This window comes from Natrix helvetica (genome assembly GCF_964273705.1).
Source record: "Natrix helvetica genome assembly, chromosome: 2".
NCBI classification, from domain to species: domain Eukaryota; kingdom Metazoa; phylum Chordata; class Lepidosauria; order Squamata; family Natricidae; genus Natrix; species Natrix helvetica.
This window is the reverse complement of record NC_138552.1, coordinates 225,669,157-225,684,815: the sequence shown is the minus strand read 5'-3', so window position 1 is coordinate 225,684,815 and position 15,659 is coordinate 225,669,157.

The window sequence follows — 15,659 nt, the reverse complement described above, 5'->3', positions numbered from 1 at the left end:
CCTCTACATCCAGCCCAATGACTCAATATCATTTTTACAACAAGAAGGGACTGGAGGGAGTTCAAAGGACTTATTTGTTACCCAAATTTTCTAGGCTCTTATGAAAGGACAAAATGAATTGAAAAAAGAGATGGCAGATTTTAAAGAACAGCTCAGAGATGTACAGCAGCAAACAACAGAAAATAAACAGAGAATTGGTGTGCTGGAGGAGGGTGTGGTTGGGCTGAGGGAGGAGGTGAAGGCAATTCAGAAGGGGAATAGAGAATTGGAAAATTTCATTGTAAAGATGGAACTTGAAAGAATGTTCCTTTTTCTCAGATTCCAGAACCTACTGGAGACAGAAAATGAAGATCTTAAGGATATCATGAGTACAATTTTAGCAGAATATATTAAAAGAGATAAAAAACAGTTGTGGTGGAATATGGATCTGGTTTACAGGATTAATTCAGCATATGCCAGAACACATAATGTTCCAAGAGAAGTAAATGTCAAATTTCTTAGGAAGACCATGAGGGATGAGGTTTTAGGGGCCCAAAGGGGGGGGACCACTAAAATATAAAGATAAAGAAATTGCCATCCTTAAACAAATTCTGAAAAAAATAAGAGATAAGAGGAGGAAGTATTCCTCCTTATCAAAGAAATTATATAATGAAGGAGTTTGGTATAGATGGTTATTGCCATAAGGAATGTTGATCTTCTGGGAGGGAAACAGAATTAGAATCAATACAGTTGAGGAGGCAGAGGCTTCATGAAAAAACATAGTGCCCTCCTAGAGGACGAAATCAGAGGTAGTGAAAAAGGTGACAATACACAAGATATGAGGGAGGGAGGGGCTGTGGCTCTGCCAGGAAACAGGGGGAAGAGAGCAATATTGAAAAGACACAGGTTACAAAAATAAATGTATTTTAAATATTATTGTAATTGTTGATATATTAGAAAGTGGCAAAAGAGATGATTGAACATATGTTTGATACAATGTATAACAGGATGCTGTTTCTGCTTATCTTTTATTCTTTGTTTTTTTTATCTCTGTAAAAAATTGTGAGATTTGGAGAGATTTCTACCTTTAGCACGATGTAGCTGCCAAAAAAATTTGTACATCCACCTACTCTTTCCTATAAATGCTTAAAAACCAATATTTTTTAAAAAATAAAGAATCAGAGATGATTGACCAGAAGGAAAAAAATGAAACAAAACTTAAGAACATCAGTAGTGGATTATCAAAGGCTGATTTAATCCAGCATTATCTCCCTATAGTTGCCAACCAAGTGCTTCTAAGAAGCAAAGTAGTAGGACTAAAGTAGTCATTCTTTTCTGACACTGTGTCTCCCCAGACATAAAGTTTCTGAATCTGAATCTTCTATATTACCATCACGATTAAAAGACCATGGCAGCTCATCTACATCATAGAACAGCAGGGACTCAACAGCAATGTGCTCCCTGATAAAAACCAAGTCAGAAGCTAGAAAAATAGACCTAAAGACAGTGCTCCTGATCTGTTATCATTTCACCAGTCCATGAGGAGCATGATTTGTTTTGTTGTGATATCTAGCTATTGAGCATCTGTTTCTCTATCCACAGCAAAGCAAAGCCATTCAGAAATTTTTCTCCATCACGTCTAAAGTAACACCAAGTTTCATAATACTAGAAAAAGCCTCTTGGACCACAATTGCATCCCTTTGGCACCTGGTAGTAGCGCTCTTTTTCACATGTAGAGATGCCACTTTAGTAGGAAAGCAAGAATATTTCCATTAGTAGAAGCAGTTAAGAAAGTCTAAATATTCAAATGTGGTAATGGGATAATGGGTAATGGGATAAATTAAGAGTAAGGGCTAGAGGAAGAGCCATCTGCTTGCCGGAGGCTGCATCAGGAGTTATGACTCATTGCTATACCATGATTCATTGTTAAGGTGGCTTCATGTAGATAGAGGCTAAAGACTTCTGTTGAGTTTATATTAAAATAAGCAGGGTAATTGTTATCCAGGAAATAGATCTGTTTTTCAAGGAAGCCACAGGACATCCTGAGTTCTATTATATGGATGGGCTGCTTACATTGGAGCATCACAGTACTAGCCATCTGTCTTTTGATTTCAACAAGTCTTCTGCAAGTGATCAGTTCAGACATTGGGGAGGGGGGGGAGGGAGAGAGAGAGAGAGAGACTTGTTCTTCAACTCTAACCCTATTTATTCATTCCATTTATATAGCTGCCCATTTTATAATGAAGTCTGGCTGGTTCTCAATCAACATATCCCATGCTCTACCTGCCTGCCTGCCTGCCTGCCTGCCTGCCTGCCTGCCTGCCTGCCTGCTTGCTTGCTTTTAATAGCAGCTCCATTTTGGGACACATAATGGGAAGGAAGATGGACGGTGTTAGGGATGTAACCCTAAGCTTGGCTTGGCAATGTATATAAGCTATTATTACTTTACTGTTACTTTAAATGCTTAAGAGATGTAATTGGTTTGTTAGGTAAAGCAGCCATAACAGGGAGCCAGAATGGCTGTTAGCTCTCTGTTTTATTAGACGCTGGTCGGTGTATTGTGAGGTATTGTGGTTTGCTACTGTTAGCTATATTTTGTGTGCTAGACTGACTATTTTGAAAGCTGAATTACTGAACCGTGTATGACTTGGACTGTTAATCAGACTCTGAATACCTCTATAGTTCTACATAGTAAACTACTATATTTTATACTATTCAGTGTCTCTGTATGCTGGTTTGTGCGTATTATTCCATATCACTCTCATTACGCTTCTCTGCATACTCACTCTTCTAACGGGGAGCTTAATTACTTAACAGACAGGGATGTGGTTCAAGGAATCAGCAGGATTTTAAGTCCTGCCTGACTACTTAAGAATGCATTGCATTGGGAGGAGAGAGGCCTTCTGGATTTTTTTTTAAATCCATAATTCCTCATTTACAGGTAGTCCTCAATTTACAACCATCACTGAGCCCAAAACTTATGTTGCTAAGCAAGACTTGCCTTATTTTATGACCTTTCTTGCCACAGCTGTAAAGTGAATCACTGCAGTTGAAGTTAGTAACACAGTTATTAAGCAGGTTACTATATACAGTTCTTAAGTTGATCTGGCTTTCCTATTCACTTTGCTTGTCAGGAGGTCGCAAAAGATGACCGCGTGAACTTGGCACGCTGCGACTTTCATAAATATGAGTCAATTGCCAAGTGTCTGAATTTTGCTCATGTGACCATGGGGATGCCGCAACGGTCATAAAGTGTGAAAAACGATCATAAGTCACTTTTTTCAGTGCTGTTGCAACTTTGAAAAGTCACTAGATGAAGTAAGTCGAGGGATACCTGTATTTTCAAACTCGATTTTTCCATTTTCTGGCTTCTCTCTCCATACCAAATTTGGTCCTGTGTTGTTCAATTTTCAGAGAGCTATCCTTTTGGAAGACAGATGGTCAGCCAGACAAGAGTATTGAAACCTTTTACATAATTTATTTCCAACACGTCTTTGGGCCAGAAAGAATGAAAAAAAAAACCTGATTGCCTCAACCAGTAATGGCACATACCACCTGTAAGCCTGGATCACTGAAATGGAGCCGATAGAGTTCTTAAATCAAAAGCTACAGGGATCATATATACTGAAATATTGTTTGCCATCCTTCACTTAGACCATAATTGCAAAGTGTACGTTTATTAATTTGATTCGTTTAGGATATTTATGGGACTACTCAACTTAAACAGCATGAGTCTGGATGATACACAGAATGATTAAACAAACATACAAAAGAAAAACAACACATTAACTCTAAAGCAAACCAAACCAATTAAATGACAATCAGGATGAAAAATATATAACCTTCTAACTGGAAACTATTACTCTGATCAAAGCACGCAGGGAAAATGCTCAGTCTTAACTGTTTTCCCAAAGCCTGCCAGGTTGAAGCTAACCAAGTTTCAGAGAAGAGAGAAAGAAATTGTTCTAAAAAGCGGGGGCTGTCACTAAGAGACACCTCAGAGGTCCCACAAGATGACTTTGTTTCAAAGAAGAACCTGGAGTGTGCCTATGTTTGAGGACATGGGAGAGCAGACCGGTACGGTGGAACGAGTCCGTCGGTGTCCACATGGGCAGTGCGCGCATGCATCTTACCACTTCCGCAAGCCTCCCCAACGCTCCAGCTGCTCAGCTGAGCATCACGCAGGCACTACACACGCCATGCGCAGAAGCACCAAAGACTTAAAAGACCAGTAAGGAGCTCGGGCGGGTGGGTGGGCCCTCCAGAGCACCATACCAGAACGGTATCCAGTGCTCCGGGCAGGCTGCGGTACGCCCGTCCTGGGGCGTACTGCCTGCAACCCACCACTGGAGCAGACACTCCTAGAAGAAGACACTACTGCAAATAACCCAGCCCTACATGTCCTATGGTATTTAGGGTTTTGCAGTGGTTGGTTCCTACCGAACCTGGCCGAACCAGTAGAGGTATGCCAGCGTGGGTCGCAGAACAGGCAGCGACCCAGGCTGGCCACGCCTCTGAATTGGTTCCCTGGTTGCCACAGTCACTGCTGCCAACTTTGTTTTGGAGTTCTGCGCATGCAGAGTGCATGTAGGGAAAAGAGCCTACATATAAAGAGTGATTGACTGATGAGTCTTCAAATCTGCAAATTGATCTTTAACTTATTCTAATCTAGACACTGATTCTTTTCTTGGGGAAGCTTGCTCCATTTTCCTATGCTCAAAGAAAATTTCTATGTAAAAGAAATTAAAGGAATCTACCTTATCCAGTTTCACTTTATTTTCAACTTCTTTAAGTCATTGGTGGTTTTTTTTTAAAGACAGAGAAAATTTTGAAGGGAAAAATCTCTTCTAAGCCACTGTAATGTTCTGCAATATTAATTCCCATTGTACCAAAAATACTATTCTGAATAATTCTACGGTACTGATGTTGGTGTGCTTTGCTTCCTAGAAAACCAAACAGCAAATTCATTCATTCCTGTCAGTGACCAATTACAACAAAGTTTTGCTAATGCAGTTTAAGCTTTTGTGCCCTCTTAAAGTTTTCATGCTGAGAATATCATATGTTTGGGAAAGTTTGCAATATGTAATTTTGCACTGCTGGAAACGCCAAGGCTATGATTTTCCCACAAAGAACCACACAGGAGACCTTGCTTCAGAAATTCACCCGCTGAGATTTGGATAACAGTGCTCTGATAAAGGACAATCTCTAATGCTATCATGCCAGAAGTTTCTTCTGTTATGTTTGTTCTAATGGAACCAAAATGGGACTATTCGGTTTTTCTTTGCTGATGGCACTTCAGTATTGGTCCTCATTTTGATTTTCCCTATTAGAACGTCATCATCCAGGTTTTTATGGGCCCTGTTCAGTATGCCATCATTCAACTGATCGCCCTGAATTCAAAGCGCAATACAGAAGCATTGTGCATTTGTGTCAAAGCCAGTTAGATTTATATAAGGAGACTTTTGTGCAGTTGCTTTTTGCCTTGCCTTTTAAAAGTATTTCCCTTTTGGCTTTCTGGAAAGAAATTCAGCAAAGTTCCATTAATAAAATGCATCTTCCACTAATCCAAATCACTGGCATGTTCTAAGGCAGGGGTGTCAAACTCAAGGCCCACTGGCCAAATCCTCCCCGCAAGATGCTTAGTTCTGGCCTGTGGGGCCGCCCTGGAAACAGCGAAGGACTGGCCTGCGGTGCCTCTGCCAGCAAAAACAGAGCTCAGGAGGGCCGTACACAGCCCTCCCAGGCTCCATTTTCAGCCACAACGGCCTCCTGCAACCCTATGCTAGTGAAAATGGAGCTTTAGCCACCCTGACCATGCCCCCGACCCACCCAACCCCAAGGTCAAACACAACTCTGATGCGGCTCTCAGTGAAATTGAATTTGACCCCCTGTTCTAAGGTATCCTCAGACAAGACCTTAATAAAATGAGGGAGAGTGGAAATAGAAGATACCAACGTGGTAAGATGCACCACAATTCTGGTAAGAATTCAAGTTAGAAAAATGATGTAGAAGAGGCAACAATTGCATACTTGTCCATTTGTTTCTTTGTTTGGCCATATAAAACATTGCAAGCACACCATGACATAGAAGTTATGAGGGCAAGCAAAACATCAAGAGTACTGCTAATTCATATCCTGATCTATAGCCCTTACCAAGAAGTAATTCCTTGTCTTCATATGTAAACAAATTAAGCAACATACTATTGTGCCATCTTTTTTGGATACAAAGTAGGGCTGGCAGAACTCCAATACATTTCCCCCTTAATGCTATTTTGTAGTGCAATGTGACCGCTTGGCTTCCAAAAGCAAAACAAAGTTCAGTTTACAGTACCTCCCAATTTTCTCCTGTAGTGTTCACACTTTGTTCCTCCAATGCTGACAAAAGTGCTTCCAGGACAGATGGCTTTAGCAAATGCTGCAGAATTCTGAATTTACCTGAATGTTTTGAACAGGACAGAGGCAGCCAAGGTGGAATGCCATCAGTATGTGCTGAAGACCTTCTATACTGACTAGATTGGCAGTATTTCCTTTTCCTTCGTATAGTGTTACACCACCATCGTCTTGACCTTCTAAAAGGGTCTCAAAACCTAGGAGTGCCAACTGGCTTGGGTGGTTAATAGACTAAAAAGAAGATCCACTTCCACCCAGTTTGTGTATTGCTCCTCATTTACCATTTTTTAATGTTTAATATCTTAGTGTTTTCAATACTTAAATCTTTTTATATTCTTGTTTTTGTGAAATTGTAAGCTACTCATGGTTATTCAGCAGTGAGATGGGTGGCATATACATTTAATTACTAAATGAGGACATAACAACTATGGCAAAAAAAAACACCACCATGAATGTTTTATGGAAATGATGGGAGCAACGATGTGTTATTTTTCCTTCTCCTATACAATGTTTTTCAGCAGATTTTCTCCTTGTGTTGAAAGTTCTATCTTTTTTTTTTACTTTACTTTTATTTAGATTTTTATACCGCCCCCTCTCCCCAAAGGGACTCGGGGCTGTGTACAGTCAAATAAAAACACATCAATAAATAGAAAATACAAACACAAAGAGGAGGCAATAAGAAACTGTACATATCTGCAGTAAAGTAGTTAAAAGCAATATTTAAATACCCTAAAAATACCCAATTAAAATATCTGCCAGGAGGTAGAATAAAACTATAAATGGGCCAGGCCAGCTAAACGGAACAGGTGAGTCTTCAGTTTTTGTCGAAAGGAGCGGAAGTCGGTGGTGGTTCTGATATCGGGGGGGGAGGTCATTCCAGAGGGTTGGGCCCATCACAGAGAAGGCTCTACTCCTAGGTGCCGCCCGTTGGCATTGCTTAGTGGACGGCACCCGGAGGAGTCCTTCCCTGTGAGAGCGAATCGGTCGCAGGGAAGTGTGTGGTAGGATGCGATCCCACAAGTACCTAGGTCCTGAGCCATGGAGCGCTTTAAAGATGGTAATTAACACCCTTGAAACGCACTCGAAAGACCACAGGCAGCCAGTGCAGCTCGCGCAGGAGCGGTGTTACATGGGAGTACCTAGTACTCCCCATAATAGACCGCGCGGCTGCGTTCTGGACTAGCTGCAGTCTTCGAGCGCGTCCCAAGGGAAGCCCCATGTAGAGGGCATTGCAGTAGTCCAGCCGAGATGTCACCAGTGCATGAGTGACCGTGCGTAGGGCATCCCGGTCCAGTAGGGGGCACAATTGGGGCAATTGGCGCACCAGGCAGACCTGGTGGAATGCCCCCCTTGCCACGGCTGCCACATGGTCATCCATTGACAGCCGGGCATCTAAGAGGACGCCCAAATTGCGCGCCCGCTCCACAGGGGGCAATTGCTCGCCCCCTATGGTCAGTGATGGAATCAACTGACTGAACCGGGGTGCCGGTAGCCACAGCCACTCGGTCTTGGAGGGGTTGAGCTTGAGTCTGTTGTCCCCCATCCAGACCCCGACGGCTTCCAAACACCGGGTCATCACCTCGACACCTCATAGTTTATATCTCAGAAGCAGTGCAGAATTAGTACACACATTCTGTGAGTTATGTGTAAAATATTTTGCACATTGAGTCCCTCAGATCCACCTGGACCATGTATTGCAATTTGTCTATAGGAATCTCAATATATATGTAGCATGATGAAGTTAGATATTCTTTTTTTTTTAATTGGATACTTTGCAACGTTGACTCTGAAGATGAGTATAGTTCAGTGACGTGCGGTGAGGTTTATGACTGGTGAGGCACTGAAACAGTGCTGGGTTTCAAATATTTTTAGACTTGTGGACTTCAACTCCCAGAATTCCACAGTCAGGCATGCTCAGTTCCAATTTAAAGCGACAGCATTTGTTTTTCTCCTTTGCTCCTTCTTTCTTTTTCTTTTTCTTCTCCTTCCCCTCCTTCCTCCCTCTCTCCCTTTCTCCCCCTCTCTCAAACACACACACACACACACACACACACACACAAACAGAAGTTGGATTGGACTATCTCTCCTACCCCTTCCCTCTCTCACTCACTCTCAAACAAACCCCCACACACACAAAAGTTGGATTGGATATATTTTCCAGTGGCTTGAAAGCAGCTCCTCTGCCATCCCCCCCAATTCCCCTGCTGCCTTTCCCAAACACCTCCACCATTGCAAATGCAGCCTGCTGTCTGGGTGGGAAATGCCTGGAACACAATAAAGCCCACCCACCACCTCCTGCTGGCAGGCTGGGGTGAGAGGAGAGGCAGAGAAGCCGGAGGGGAGCCGATCCGAGCCTTCCAAAAGAAAGAGGCTGGGGGGAAGTGTGTGTACTACAGCATGGCTCTTTGCCTGGCTTCCTGCCTCCCCCTGTGGTCTCCTCGGTGCTCGCTTGTGCTCTCCCTCCCCAAGTGTAGTTTGATTGCAGGCGGAGCCACGTTGCCTTTTCAAACTTGTAATCAGTGAAGCTGGGCTAGATTTTTATATAGTTTTATCCAGCTGTGTGTGTGAGAGAGAGAAATGAATGGGGGCCTGGGGACGAAGTCACTACACTTGGGGAGGGAGAGCACCAGTGAGGAGACCACAGGAGGAGGCAGGAAGCCAGGCAAAGAGCCATGCTGTAGCACACACACCAGCCCCACAACATGGCTCTGCCTGCAATCAAACTACTCTTAGGGAGGGAGAGCACAAGCGAGCCAGGGTCCTTCCCTCCAGCCTTTGCCCAAAGCCCTGCACAGCACCAGGAGAATGAAGTTTGAATTCCTCCCTCTCCCTCCAACCCACACATATCTTTTCCAACTTTTTTTAACAGTTAAGCAGAGTCATCCACGGTGAGGCAGTAACTAGCTCAGCTTTTTCCTTTTACTTTTTTTTTTCATGAGGAGAGTGGTGAGGCTGTGCCTCACTTGCCTCACCTGACTGCACGTCACTAGTATAGTTCCTTAAAACGAAACCCACCATTTATTGTGGCTTTTAAAATCAATATAATCACTTGAATTTGTGGAGTAGTCAGTGCTGCCTTAAAGGAAGATCATTTACTAAGAATAGTGAATGAAACTGGCTCAATTGCTTGAACAACCCTTTGATCCTTCAGTTGTAGATATCTGTCAATCATTTTCAAATATACTTTTCCTAGACAAAGAGTTTGAAGAAGTGATGTCCACTTCAGGAGCTTTTGGATTAAACCAAAAGAGGAGGAGGAGCTTCCTAGGGGAATGGTGGTCTGCCTCTGAGCTCCCTTCGACTATGGGGGCTCTTTAACGGGGCAGGGATGCTGCCGGCCCTCTTTGCCATCCCGAGGGCCGGGAATTTAGTTAGCAACCACCCTGGCTCTTTTTAGGATCAAGTTGGTCCTCCAGGGTGGTCAGACAGCCAGGGGGAAAGAGGAAAGAGGAGAACGCACCATCCGGAGATGGAGCTAGAAGCAAAGGCCCGAGCAGCGGAGGGATGGTCTGAGCGGTAGCTTGAGCGGCGGAGCGGCGGAGAAATGGCTAAGGGAAAAGCGAGGATGACCCGAGCGACCCAAGCGGCGACAGCGCCCGACCCAGCGACCCGAGCGGCGACAGCGACGGCGTGACGCCGAGAAACACCGAACGCCATTTTCCCAGCCGTGGTGAGCCTTGAGATCAATGGGAAGCCGGCGAGGGCCATACGAGAGCCGCAAGAGGGTGGAGCGAGACCCGAGGCGCCGGAGGCCGCTGGAGGCTGCTGGTAGACCAGCGGGAAGATTTGAGGCCGGCCGGAATGGAGATGTGCCATGGAGATGAGAGGCTGAGGGTGAGGGTTTACGCCTGAGCTTTTCGGACTTCTTTACCCTTCGTTACCCTGCCCTTCGCTGTCAATCTGCCCCCTCCGCTTACTCACTTACTCCAACTGGGATCTCTCCCCTATCGCCTTTTACAAACTGCTTTCCGGCTCCTATCTACAGACTGCGGACTGGTTTCCATCTAGGATGTGGACTATGGGCATCCGTTTTCCCTCTTTCATATAGAACCCTGACTTTTAACTTGCTAACTTATGCCAGCATTACAACACCCTGTTACGAGCTTGGCCCTGTTGCAGCCAGAAGATTGCTGTTTATTTGAGGTCAGGCCTGTTACAGCTGCGAGAGTCCCCCCCTCTCGCAGGTATGGCCCCCTGCCCTTTCCAGGGCCCACCTGGATGACGGGTTCATTAACCCAGAGAGGTGGAGGAAGCGGGGAATTAGGGGCTTTTTAATTAAATGTTTTTTAAATGTTTTAGGGGGCTCCAGGGTGGGGGGGACGGTTATACAGGCCAGGAGTGTGGTTAGAGCCAGGCGAACAGGTGTGGTCAGGAGGGAAGTGAGCGGAGTGGGGGGGGGAGGGAAAATAACATTCCAATAGAGGGCTTTCTTATACCAACGGTTGTAGGGAGGGGTGGGTGCGAGGACAGACGAAGAACTTGCAGTCAGTTGGGAGACCGTGGGCATTGGACACGCGCGGTCATCTGTACCAACCCCCGCATTCTAGGTGGCCAGGATCTACAGAGCCAGGGCCTGAGGCTGATGTTGTGTAATGCGAGGTCCATTGTCAACAAGGCCCCCCTCATTAACGATCTGATTTTAGAGGGGGAGCCAGACCTCATAGGAATAATGGAGACCTGATTGGGCCACGAGGGAGGTTTACCCCTCGTGGAAATGTGCCCACCAGGCTACCTAGTGTTCCACCAGCCACGGGCCCAGGGTAGGGGTGGTGGGGTAGCGGTAATTATACTGGAGAATCTGGAACCAAGAGAGTTCACTGTGCCGCAGATATCCGGGTGTGAGTCTCTGGGCATGAGATGGGGCCCAGGGAGACAGCTGGGCCTGCTGATTATATACTTGGCTCCTCGCTATATATCAGCGGCCCTGCCTGAACTCCTCGAGTGGATCACAGAGATGGCGGTTGAGACCCCCAAACTCCTAGTTATGGGGGATTTCAACCTGCCATCGAAGGGAGAAGCATCAGAGGTGGTTCGGGAGTTCATGGCTTCCATGACAGCCATGGACCTGACTCAATTAATTCAGGGCCCCACGCACAAGGGAGGCCACACACTGGATCTCGTTTTTGTCTCTGACCAGTGGATGAGTGATCTAGGAGTAGGGGACCTAGTCATTACGCCCCTGTCATGGTCAGATCACTCACTTCTCCGGCTCGATTTCCCGGGCACTACCCCCCTCCACGGGGAGGCAGAACCAGATTGTCCTAGATGGTTCCGCCCCAGGCACCTGATGGAACCGGATAGGTTCCAGACAGAGCTTGGGCCACTTCCTGTAGACCTGGCCCGTTCCCGGATGGAGGACCTGGTAGCCGCATGGAATAGTGCGGCCACCGGGGCCTTAGACCGGGTTGCGCCTCTGTGGCCTCTCCGGTGGCAACGAACCGCACTGGCTCCTTGGTTTAATGAGGAGCTAAGGGCGATGAAACGCCACAAGAGACGCCTAGGGAACAGATGGAGATACTCCCGTTCTGAATTTGACCGAACACAGGTAAGAACCTACTTAAGGACTTACCTTGTGGCATTAAGAGTGGTCAAACGTCGACATTGCGCCACACTTATTGCGTCCGCAGAGAACCGCCCTGCCGCCCTGTTTCGGGTGACCCGCTCCCTCTTGTCACAGAGGCCGCGGGAAGCCCCTTTGCAGGGCAGGGCAGAGGAATTTGGGGAATACCTGCAGGATAAAATCGCTCAAATCCGGAGGGAATGGGTCCCCCTCAGTGTTCCAGAGGGGACGTCCAGGACGAGTCTTGAGAGACCATTCTGGGAGGAGTTTGACTCTGTTGCCACCGAGGATTTGGACAGGCTGCATGGGCGACTGTGAGCCACCACATGTTTATTGGACCCGTGTCCCTCCTGGCTTGTACTGGCATCCTGGGAGGTCACACGAGGCTGGCTACTGGGACTAGTGAACACTTCATTGAGTGAGGGGTTCCTGCCAGCTGTCTTGAAAGAGGCGGTTGTGAGGCCCTTGCTCAAGAAGTCTTCGCTGGACCCAACTGAGCTAGCTAATTACCGTCCCGTCTCCAACCTTCCCTTTTTAACGAAGGTTGTAGAGAGTGTGGTGGCTCAACAGTTCCCACGTCACCTGGAGGAATCTGATTATCTAGACCCACACCAGTCCTGCTTCCGACCCGGGCACAGCACAGAGACGGCCTTGGTCGCGTTGGTGGATGATCTCTGGAGGGCCAGAGATAGGGGCTGTTCCTCTATCCTGGTCCTGTTAGATCTGTCAGCGGCCTTTGATACCATCGACCATGGTATCCTATTGCGCCGGCTGGAGGGGTTGGGGGTAGGGGGCACCGTGTTGCGGTGGTTCTGCTCCTACCTCTCTGACCGGACGCAATGTGTGTTGGCAGCGGAGCAGAGGTCGACCCTGAGGCCGCTCACTTGTGGGGTGCCACAGGGGTCGGTCCTCTCGCCCCTCCTGTTCAACACATATATGAAGCCGCTGGGTGAGATCATCCATGGTTTTGTGGTGGGATACCATCTGTACGCTGATGATACGCAGTTGTACATTTCCACCCCGAACCACCCCAACGAGGCCATCGAAATGATGTCCCGGTGTTTGGAAGCCGTACGGGTCTGGATGGGAGACAACAGACTCAGTCTCAACCCCTCCAAGACTGAGTGGCTGTGGCTACCGGCCCCCCGGTTCAACCAGTGTATTCCATCGCTGGCCATTGGGGGCGAGCAACTGGCCCCCGTGGAGCGGGCGTGCAATTTGGGCATCCTCCTAGACGCCCGGCTGTCTATGGATGACCATGTGGCAGCCGTGGTGAGGGGGGCGTTCCACCAGGTCCGCCTGGTGCACCAATTGCGCCCCCTATTGGACCGGGATGCCCTTCGCACAGTCACTCACGCACTGGTGACATCCCGTCTGGACTACTGCAATGCTCTCTACATGGGGCTCCCCTTGAGATGCACCCGGAGACTACAGCTGGTCCAGAATGCGGCCGCACAGGCAATTATGGGGCGAACGAGGTTCACCCATGTAACACCTCTCCTGCACGAGCTGCACTGGCTCCCTGTGGTCTACCGGGTGCGCTTCAAGGTGTTAGTCACCATCTTTAAAGCGCTCCATGGCACAGGGCCTAGATATTTGCGGGATTGTATCCTGCCTCATACATCCCTGCGACCAATCCGCTCTCACAGAGAGGGACTCCTCCGGGTACCGTCCACTAGGCAGTGCCAGAGGGCAGCGCCCAGGAGTAGGGCCTTCTCTGTGATGGGCCCAGCCCTCTGGAATGACCTCCCCCCAGATATCAGGACAACGAGGGATCTCCGCTCCTTCTGCACGAAACTCAAGACCCACCTGTTCCAACTAGCCGGCCTGGCTTAATCAGAACTTCTAACCTCCCTGGCAATTTTAAACTGTATATTTAAATCTATTGGGTATTTTAATTGTTTTAATTGTCTTAATTTTATTGTTATTTATTTTAGCTTTGTGGCTTTTATTTTCATTTGTATTGTTAATGTTGATGTATTTACCTCCTCCATGCCACATGCTTTTATATTTGATTGTACGTCGCCACGAGTCCCTTCGCGGAGAGGGCGCGACTGATAAATTGAATCAAATAAATAAAAATAAATAAATAAACATTATCTACCTCCAGAGTATACAATGTTATATCCTTGAAATGTTTTGAATGAATAAAAGAATTATTAACAAAAAGTAACCATGCATTTAATACCTTTGCATATTCATCAGCTTTTGAGGAAGGAAAAGGGATGTCTCTCTCTTCAGTGATAGTTCTCCTTTGGGTATTTCAAAAGCTGGATGAACAATGCAACCATTCATCAAAATGACTATGTCTACAATATGTCCAGAGCACCAACCTTCAATATTTATCAGAAGTCCTTCTAGCTAAAACTTTATATTAGAAGACGTATCAGCTCCAGCCAGCCCAGAGACCTGGAGCTGCCATTCAGGGGAGAAACCCACTGCCAAGACTCACCAGGCTTCACTCCTACACAAACAACTGAGTAAATCTAGAAAGCTAGTGATAACTGACTGACAACAATCCACGATTAATTGCCACCCCACCATATTGTGGGTCTGACAAACTGTCAGGTTCCGAAGGGTTAATGAAAACAGCCAAACACAGAAACGGTTTGAAATGCAGTTTGGATTCTTCCTTCGGCACAAACTAACCAACAAAGCACTAAGGCAATGAATAAATTGTCAGAGCTGTCACCCGGTGCTCCCCACCACCTTTTATAGTTACTTAGTCATTAAGATAACCTACACCTCGCGTGTGCGCACACCCATCCCCTCGTAACCCAAAACAACAACTTTATACTTTTGCCTTATCTGATTATTTCCAAGGAAATTTCCTATTTTAGATCAATGCTGCTTCTGTTTTAAACATGGACAAATATAAAGGACTATGGGATTTGGCCTTGAGGGCTTTATCTCCAAATATTATGACATCCCAATAATTGAGTTTCATTGAAATAAATACTTTTGAATGTTATATGGCCAACTAATTGGTCACTTTGGGACTGGCTTTCCTTCCATAATGTTTTGTATTCCATCTAGCTCAGTAATGGATATGGGAAAGTAAAGAAATTATCTGAACGTTACATCACAGACTCAGTTTTATCTTGGTGCATTAATTTTAAATAGACTTGGAAAGGAATTAAAATGATATAATTGAAGCCTTTACTTAAGTGTGGCAATGCCCATTTTCCCCATCCACAATTCTTGAGTTAGAAAAAAGAAAGTCCTCATATTTAATTATGCATTACTAACCTACAGAAGCATTATCAGAGCAATCCATTGGGTCTAAGACCTGCAGTGGCGCAGTGGTTAGAGTGCAGTACTGCAGGCTACTTCTGCTGACTGCTGGCTGCCTGCAATTTGACAGTTCAAATCTCACCAGGATAAAGGTTGACTCAGCCTTCCATCCTTCCAATGTGAGTAAAATGATGACCCGGATTCTTGGGGGGAATATGTTGACTCTGTAAACCTCTTAGAGAGGGCTGTAAAGCACTGTGAAGCAGTATATAAGTCTAAGTGCTATTGCTATTGCTAACTGATAATATAATGAAAATAGTTCTGTTTAAAAAATATCCAAGACAGACTTAACACTGACAGAGGATTCCTGTATTAGGATGAGTAGAAGGAACCTCTAAATCAGCGATGGTGAACTTTTTTTGGCTCGTGTGCCATAAGTGGGGGGAGCACAAGGGGGTCGTGTGCAGGCGTGCCGCACCCATAATGCAATGCGTGAC